This window comes from Lupinus angustifolius, chromosome LG02 (genome assembly GCF_001865875.1).
Source record: "Lupinus angustifolius cultivar Tanjil chromosome LG02, LupAngTanjil_v1.0, whole genome shotgun sequence".
NCBI classification, from domain to species: Eukaryota; Viridiplantae; Streptophyta; class Magnoliopsida; order Fabales; family Fabaceae; genus Lupinus; species Lupinus angustifolius.
This window is the reverse complement of record NC_032010.1, coordinates 14,360,827-14,370,978: the sequence shown is the minus strand read 5'-3', so window position 1 is coordinate 14,370,978 and position 10,152 is coordinate 14,360,827.

Genomic DNA, 10,152 nt, shown 5'->3' with positions numbered 1-10,152 from the left:
CCCGCAGGTATCCTCGCAGCGGACATTTTTTCCATCCACAAGACTCGAACCCGAGACTTTGCTTAAGGGGAATCAAGCATATACCACTTGAACCAACGTCCACTGATGATTAATAACAATAATATTTTCACAATAATAAAATTGATAATAAAGCACCTAATCATAATTAACACTTGAATCCTCTTCAATTGGTTGTGGGATTTGTTTAAGTTCTAAAAAAGTGTGTGTGTTATAGAGTATAACAAATAAAACATAGGTATAATTTTGGAGTTGAGACTTAAATGTATTACACACTTAAATCTTACATATTAATTCAGTCTGGTCTGGATCGGTCTGGATCCAAGAGGTGAAACCAAAATCCAGACCGAACCAATCGGTCTTTAAAAAATAAATCGAACACGATCCAAACTCATTCGGTTTTTGCAATTTCGGTTTATTTTGGATCAGTTTTCGGTTTTATGTTTGAATCGGTCTGGATTTGAACACCCTTACTCAGAAAAAGCTAGATGACAAGAATCTCACAAAAGCATTGTAACTATTTTTTGGGTTACAGAACTGGGCCAAAACCCAAAGAAGCAAAAGAGATTGCAGGAAACAGAAACCTCAGTAATGGGTGAGAGTAGAGACAAGATGGGCCTAACAAGCCTATAAAATATAAGGCCTAAAGAATAAAATTATAGCCCAATTAGATATGAATCTTTTTAGCCCGACTGAAAAGAACCTATTTTATATCCAGACCAGTGACCAGGTCTAGAGTTGCCCAATTTTTTTTATAATTTTATAGATGAAATTTTTTGAAGAAAGTTTAGATGCATGATTCATTGAAGGCAAAACAGTGAGAGTTTATTATTTTTCTTGCTGCAGTTCTTTACTATTGTTGCTTCTGATTTTATGAGGTTATTTTTTTTATTTTCGTTGTTGTTTTAATTTTTATTGATGTTGTTATTGTTTTATGCTAGTGTTGTTGTTGTTATTTCTATTGTGTTTTTGTTGTTGTTATTGTAATTATGTTCGGATGCTATTGTTGTTTAACTGCTAACGTTGTTTATATTTGAAGTGTAAAATTATGAAATTTATTGTGTCTATGAAAATTGTAAATACTCATATTATTTCAAACAAAAGCATTTTAATTTATTTTGTAAAAACTTGACGGGTCGGCTCGAGGAACAACACCCGTATAGGGTGAGTTTAGAAATCACCCGAATAAGAGTTGAGCCTTTTCGGCTCGGTCCAAAGTGGACTTGTGGCCTGAAGTGGCTGCCCCAAACCTGCCAAGTAAGTGTGTTTGATTAAAGTTGTGAGTGATCTCATACTAACTAGGAAAATCCTAATGGGGGTTTGTTTTTACAAGAGAGCCCGTACAAGAAATTGCCTCCCATATTTATGAAAGGCTTTGATTTCCTTTTGTTATGACATCACCCATGTATTCAGTTAAATTGTGACCACAACATTAGAATTTTTACAACCATATCAAAACAACTAAAATTGTATTGAACATATTTTTTTTTTTGTAATTGTTTGTAATTAGTATATATAAAGTTAAAATTTGAAATAATTTTTCTTATAGTGTAATTTTCACTTTTTGTTTTTCCTTTAACATTATTTAATTTTTACAAACTAACCATACAATCTTAAGCAACCACCACCAACACATTAATTAACCACATATTTCACTTTAAATTAAAAAATAATATAAAGTACACCGAACACAACAAATACATTCTAAATCTAAAAAAATAAATATATAAAAATTGAATATGTAATATTATGTAATATTCACTAACAAACACGAAGTGCCTGTACACATGCTTACAATGACAACCATAATTTAATACAAAAAATGTACTAATGATGTTTTTCTAGAATGATAGCCAGATTTATATTGTGAAGGGAATTTTCCAATTCATAAGGAATGTTCATGAAAGACTTCCACTTTTCAGATCTTCATTTCTATCCATAGAAGTTTTTCGAGCATTCAATTAAGTGGAATACATATAATAATGGTTGTATTAGTTTACTTTTGGCTTTTCTATCATGTAGATCACATTAACTCTTGTAGGAGATAGTTGGTCTAGTCAATGACAAAAAATTTGTGACGTGGAAGTAAGATCTTACATGGTTGGACAAAATTAAAGGAGAAGTAAATGTGAACATAAAACTAAAGTGTCAATTCAAGTTTTTCATTTTTTTCCTCAAAACCAAAATCGTTGAGAGAATTACAAAATGGTACGAGTATAAGAGAAAATCAAAGGAGGTTTCAAACTAAAATTTCCAAAGATTGGTATGGTGGAAGTTTGGATGACTCCCAAGTAGAAAAGAAAGAAGAGAATTTCAAAAAATAAAGAATGGTCAAGAACTCAAATATGGTCACCCTCTCAAATAATAAAGAAGAGAGGTTTTTGACAAATTGGTTAGTTTGTATCATAGTGTATCGTCCGATTGCTAGTTGAAAAAGATAATCCTCTTTTGGGCCTTTTAATTCCTTTATTTGTTTTTCTTTGTTTAAGTAGTTTTGGGCTTAGGCCCACTTATCCCGTGTAATTAGTTTGTTAGTTTTAGTTTTCCTTTTATAGTTAGTCAATTAGAGTAGGTTAGTTAGGGAGTTTCTTTTTCGGGTTCTGTTCTATAAGAACCTCTTCTCAACCTATGCATTCAATCAAAGAATTCTCAAGATGATTCTAGCTTCTTCTCTTTGTTTCAAGAACATCTTCAAACTAACATGGTATCAGAGTTTCTGAAGCTCTCATCACCAACCTCTTCCCTTAACCCTTCTCTTCTTCTCCTTCCTTCTTCAATCCCTAGTTTCCTCTATCTCTTTCTTATGTCTCTGCTCCTCACAGAAATGGCAAGCTCCTTGAATCTCGATCATAACACCAACCCATCAAATCCATAATTCATTCACTCCAGTTAAAACCCACCCTTAATTCTTGTTACCCCACTCTTGAATGGCAAAAATTATCATTCATGGGTACACGCCTTTAAGCTAACACTCTAGTCCAAGAATAAGATCAGGTTCATCGATGGAACCTTATCACCACTAGCAATAGAAGATCCAATTTTTGATCCATGGACGATATACTATGATACTTTCCTGAATCCAACATTCAATAGAAGACTCCATCATAAAATCAATACTTTGGATAGATTCAACAATTGATGCATTAAAAGGACTTGTATGACAGATACTCTCTAGGAGATATATTTCACATTGCTGAACTTCAAGAAGAATTTTATCATTTAAATCAGGATAATCTCTATGTGTTTGAATTCTTTATCCAACTTAAAACCCCGTGAGAAGAAATTAAAATTTTAGGCCAATTAGGAACTGTAAATGCATAACACAATGTTCTTGTAGTGTGATTCAATTGGTAAAAGGCTATAGGGAACAAGATTATGTTATAGGATTTCTAAAGGGTTTGAATGAGCAATATGCTCAAGTTCATTCATAAATATATGTTGATTGAACCCTTGCCAACTATTAGCTAATTATTTTTTATGCTTATGCAACAAGAGAGACAATTAAATAGTGTTATCCTCTCAAACCTTGAACAAAAAGGAATAATACTAGCAATAAACTCTAAAAATGATTTTCAATTCTAGAGAACCAATTCTGGAAGTAATTCTAATTTTAGAGGGAGAGAGTTATAACAATAGAGGAAGATGTGGTAGATCTAATGCAAGAAATCAAGGAAACAAATATTACACTTTTTGTGAAAGATCAATTCACACCATTGAAACTCGATTCCTTATGCATGGATACCCTCCTATATATCAATCTGGGTAGTTTAACAAGAGGGCCAACCATGCACCCACCTTTCCTTTGGACCAGATTGAGAATCCCACTGCTGACTTACAACATACCTTACAGATACAAAGCCATGACAAGGTCTTCACACAAGAATAAGTTCAAGATATACTAAACTTGATCAATCAAACCAAAGGTGAGCAAAATCATGTTACCAATTTAGTGGTCAACACAAGTACCCCAACTCCCTTACTAGGTAATGTTTGATCTCAATGGCTCCTAGATACTAGAGCCACAAACCATATCTCTTTAAATATGAGCAGCTTTGACTCTACCAAGTCTATTTTTGGCACTATTAACACTGGCAAGACTATTACGTTGATTGATGTCTTATTTTTTCCACAGTTTCAAGTAAATTTAATTTTTGTTCATAAATTGATCCAGAAGCTACACTTCAAAGAAAGAGATATGGATCTTAAGGTAATTTTTAACATTCCATGTATACCTTCTTCCTTCTCATTTCTCTAACTTTCCAATTTTATTTCCAACCATCTTTTCATTTTGCCTCCACAATCGGGTTTCTTTAACTCTAACTATAACACAATCTTCAATCTATTACTTAGTTTTGTTTTTAACCCTATGAGAATTGATCTTTAATTCACGTTTATTACTTTGAGTGAAAATATGAAGATATAATGTTGTTACTTTTCTTGAACATGTATTTGTGCATTGGTTAGGTTTCAATTGCACAGACTTGTAATTGCATATACTTCTTGCTTTAGCAGAGGCAACACAATTTTGAATTTAGAGAGTCTTCTCATGAAAAAAGGCATATGTAATTCCTACATTAAAAAAACACAAATGGAATAGAATAATATTAGGTTCCATTTCCATTATTTGGATGGTTGAAGATAAGATTATGTGGAACCGAATAAACATTATTCAATTTTGGGCTCTAAGATAACATTAGTATCTGACGACTGATATTGTTTCTTCTTTTGATATCATAAACTATTATCCGACATATTAGAATTGGAGGCTAAGGTTGAGAGGATAAAAGGACACTTGCAAGTCAAACACAGGGAGATAGTGTCTATTACTAGAACAATGGGGACATGCTTGAGAATATGTTTTCGAGAAACTTAAAACATTTTTTTATTTTATGTAAAGGAAAGAGTTAATTACACTGACACCCCTGAGTTTAGTGAAATTACACAAATCACCCCTCACTTTTCTACACCTACACAAACCTCCCCTAGTTTTTATACTTTCATTACACTGATCACCTCTGCATGAGAAATAAGTGTAATCTTTTAAACAAAAAAATGTGATAAATGCAATTAAGTTAAACAAAACATGGTATATTGTGAGGAAAAATTCAAATAATATACAAATTAATGTATCTTTATTATTTTTTGTTACAAAATGCATCAACAATTCTAAAAAGATATTGTTTAAATCGCTCTTATACTATATCATAACGAACCAAAAATAATAAAGAGGTATCGACTCATATATTTTATTTAGACTTGTCTACACAATATATATATTTTGTTTAACTTAATTGCATTTATCACATTTTTTGTTCACAAAGTTACACTTATTTCTCATGCAGGTGTGGTCAGTGTAATTAAAGTATAAAAATGAGGGGGGTTTGTGTAGGTGTAGAAAAGTGAGGGGTGGTTTGTGTAATTTCACTAAAACTCAGGGGGTGTCAGTGTAATTTACTCTAAAGGAAAAGAATAAACTGTAGGTACTTTTGCTGCAAGCACACAACTTCTTATGTTACAAAATTATGCTATTTGATTTAATTTAAATTTTTATGGGGATTTCATTCTTGTGATTGTTGTTTTTGTCTAGGATTTCATTCAAATTGAGAAGTTGCAACATGAGCAAGATGAATTTCAGAGAATGGTTTTTCTAACCAATTTGGAAAGTGGATCTACTTTGCTTAGTTATTGTTAGGTGATGTTGCAAAATATCAAATTTAGATTTAATTTAATTTTTTATGGGATTTCATTCTTGTGATTGTTGTTATTGTCTAGGATTTCATTCAAATTGAGAAGCTACAACATGAGCAAGATGAATTTCAGAGAATGGTTTTTTCTAACCAATTTGGAAAGTGGATCTACTTTGCTTAATTATTGTTAGGTGATGTTGCAAAATATCAACTTTAAATTGGATGAACTTTGACTTTTGCCAATGTGAGTATGAATTATGCAAAAGCAATTAATGACTCAACAAATGTATGAGCTGAAAAAGAAGGAAAAAGAATACATAAAGTTGCAGGTAGGATATCTTTTAATTTTTCTTATCCAAAGGAGAGGGGTGTTTAGGTATTTGATGCTTTATGACTACAGGCTTAACTTTATTGGTAAATTATTGCTTAACTCCACATGTTAATAGATTTTGAAATGAGCACATGCATTCTTTTTGCAAAAGAGGTTAAATAAAGTGTTGATGAAGAAGAAGAAGAAGGAATCAAGGCCAGACATAGAGATAATGAATTTTCTACATGTATCAACTGTCCATATAATTTTTTGAGTCAATAGCAAGGTATAGAGTAGTGTATGACAAATTTCCCTTAAGTGATCTCTAGAGTCCTTCAAAATGAATAGTATGAGATACCATTCATATATTAGACACTTACATAACTTGACAGTGCTTTATCTTCTTACAACCTCAACCTTCCATATCTTGCATATATTTTTGTTATATATTACTTTATTTAGATAATATTCATTTAACCATATAATTAATAACATTACTTGTTTTTGGTTTCCTTGCCAGTCAATATGCCTTCTTCTTCATAACGTTGAGAAAATAACTAAACATACTATCATCTGCTATCTTCTTTAATAAGAATTGAAGGGGTTGTGACTATTACTAAAATAGTTATCCCATTTGGTTGACCCTTGGATTTCATTCTAAATGGTATATTTGTAATAACATATTTTATTTATTTAAAAATAATAATGAAACAGAACTGTGTATGATATATTACTGAAAAATATATAGCACTTTTACTTATGTCTTTACTTGTGGTGGGGATAAGTTAGTCATTAGATAATAATGGATACAATAAAATAATGTTGTTTGCATAATAATTTATTTCTAAGTGAGCGCTATTACTAAAATGGTTTTGGCCACATAGGATGTCTTAAATTTTTGCTAGGATAATTTGGTAAAAGTAAATGATGGCTTGAATTTTGTAATCCTAAATATTGCATGTTTACATGTGTACATTACTGCATCTCTTTGAATAATGACTTTTCATTTTCTTTCATGGGCAAGTCATTGAACTCATATCCCTCTTTGTTTTATGTTACTCAAAATAATCTCTCTCTTTCTTCATCTTGAAACTCATCTCTCTTTTCTTTCTCCAAAAACAAGATCATTAGTTAAGTTAATCACGTTTACATTTTTTAAAAGTCTATCATTTTGGAATATGTGATTTTTTTAAATTATGTTTTTTTCATTTCCCTCAAAACATGAGAGTCTATCCATGTGTCTATTAATATTGTCTAACTTTAAAATCAATTCTTTTAGTGAAAGAATAAGCGTAAGTGAATGTAGACTTGCATCTGAGTTTTGAATTACACCAAATAACTCATCGAATTATATTCTATAATAATAAGAGATAAAGCAATATATGGCTTAATCTAGATATACATCAGGTGATTAATATGAGTTATTGTCGATAAAGTTGAGAGGTAACTGTCAATATATTAGGAGATGTAGAACTTTAATCATTTTTTATATCATAAAAGAAATTAATTTTTGTTAGATTTGGACACAATGATGAAAATAAGATATGAAGAATGTAATAATGATTAATAAAGTAAAGAAATGTGTACTTTCTATTTTAGAGTTTGTTGGAACAATAATTTTTAACCTTGAGACATTAAAATTGACGTTAAACTTCGTTAAAAAACTACATTAGATTGAAGAGTTATGTCATTATGAGATTATGATTTTCTTTTTAAGAGTTATTTGTCATTATGAGATTAAGATTTATTGAGAATATTGAAATAGATTACAAAATCAATTTTTCTCTTCTTCATCTCAATCTCATGTGAGTAAGAAGTCAATGTTTGGTTACTGATCTTAATTGTATATGTTCAAGTCATAAGTGTTTATGTTTTAAACAAAACATGATCGATAGGACTTTTAATGAATATTTTATATATGAAAGTTGTTATGTGTATATTTTTTATTATTATATTAGAAATAAAAATTTAAGTAAATGTGCACATTGAAGAATATATATATATATATATATCAGCTTTAATGAATTTATTTTTAATTATTATTTTAAAAATAAAACTTATAAAATTATGCATTTTGTATTAGACATATACGTTTATCACAATATCATTCACAAACTCTCAAATATGTGTATCATTCTTATATTAGATTTTGAAAATATAAATATAAATAAAAAACTCTTAGTATAAAACTAAAGACAAATAATTGTGTAGTTATGTTAAAAATAGAGTTTCAATGAAGGATGTCTCTAACAAATATGTTTATTATAAGTTTCTATATTTTAGTTAGAGTAATATTGTTTTATTAGTTTGCATGTCTACCTATACTATGGTTGCCTACCTAACTAAAGATATCTTCAAAATAATTACTGAGGTTTTATATCAGGCTCCAATAGAAAATGGTTATAAAAAAAATCATTCTAACCCTATGCAATATAAAAAAATTCAAAACTTCTAGGAAAGTCATAATATTAAAAGAGCTAAACCAAAATCATTAGTAGATATGATAAAGGCTATGTATGATCCTATGTTAGAAGGAAAAGTGGTCGAAGAATAAAAAACAAAGTCTTAATATATTTTATTATGAGGCTAAATTTTTTAAAATGTACGATTAACTTGAACAATATATATCTTAGTGACTTTACAAATAATGTTATTGATGAGTTTAGACGAGTGTGAAGGATTATGTAATGATACAACATTGGTTGTCACTAAAATGACTAATCATGTACTTGAAGCAAAGATCATGCTCGAAAAAACATTAGAAATATCATATATATTGATCGGATGGCAATATCTTCATCCCTATCTCCATGTTCTTTCAAGCTTATTGGAAAACAATTCCTTATAATTGTTTCCTATGTCATGACAATCAATAAATGTCAAGGTCAATCATTAAAAATGGTGGCGTTATATTTAACTATACTAATGTTCATTCATGGTCAATTGTACGTAGCTATTTTAAGAGTTCAAAACAAAAAGGATTGAAGATATTGATACATGGTAATGATGGTCAACCACTAAAGACAACAACAAATGTGTTTTGCAAATATATTTTCTAGAATCTCTATCATATATTTTACAACTTATTTTACATTGCGTTCTAAAATTTTCTTCATAACAATAATTTATTTATATAATATAACATATTCAACACCATCTCATTCGTTAATAACTCTACATCAACAATAAAATACATAGAAATCATTTATTATGAGATAAATCTCCATAATATTTTTATTAACAAATTATGTTGTCATTCTTCAATTAAATTCATGCAAAATACATTATCACTCGTGGGAATGCACCTTATCCTACTAGTTGGAGAAGAAATTAAGCACATTGAAGAGGTTAGAATAGTGTTAAGAAGAATTTGTTAACATAAGATTTAAAATGAGGACTAATATGATACACACATAAATCTTGAATGTCTAGAATATGTATTTTTTTGGAGCTACCGGAGGAGAATAAAGGAATAAAAAATATTCTTTTTTCAAGTGAAATGACACCTTTTTCTTCATTATTTTCGAATTTCTGTAGTGAAAAATGTCACGTGTACACTTAATATGATACGTTAACGCGTCTGTTAATGGTAACAACAGCGATTGGTCGAGATTGGGAATTGTCTCTTCCTTGGAGAAGACATCTTTTTATTTAGGAATTTGAACTAACTGATAATCTTATACATGATTTACAATACGCTACCTTGAAGAGAGATATATAAGATTGTTGGGAGTGAATTCATGACAAGTAGGGTCAATATAGTGTCAAATCAACATACCAGAACCTCCTTAGTAAGGTGAATGACCAGGCTCATCATCACAATATTTACAAACTCTTATGGGAGTCCAAATCACCTCTAAAAGTCATCACTTTTGCTTCGAGACTATTCCAAGATAGAGCATCCAGCATGGAAGTCTTGCTTAAGAGATGAATTTCGCAACTACATGGAGGAACTACTTACAAGCTTTGTGTCGAGGAACTGGAAATTTCTCAACATTTATTCTCAGCAAGCAAGATTACTTACCAACTTTGGCAGATGACATACAACTGGTTGGGATTTGACATCATACTTCCATAATATATTAGAGAACATTTCATAATGTGTATGAGTCTTTTTACTAACAAAAGGAGCATGAA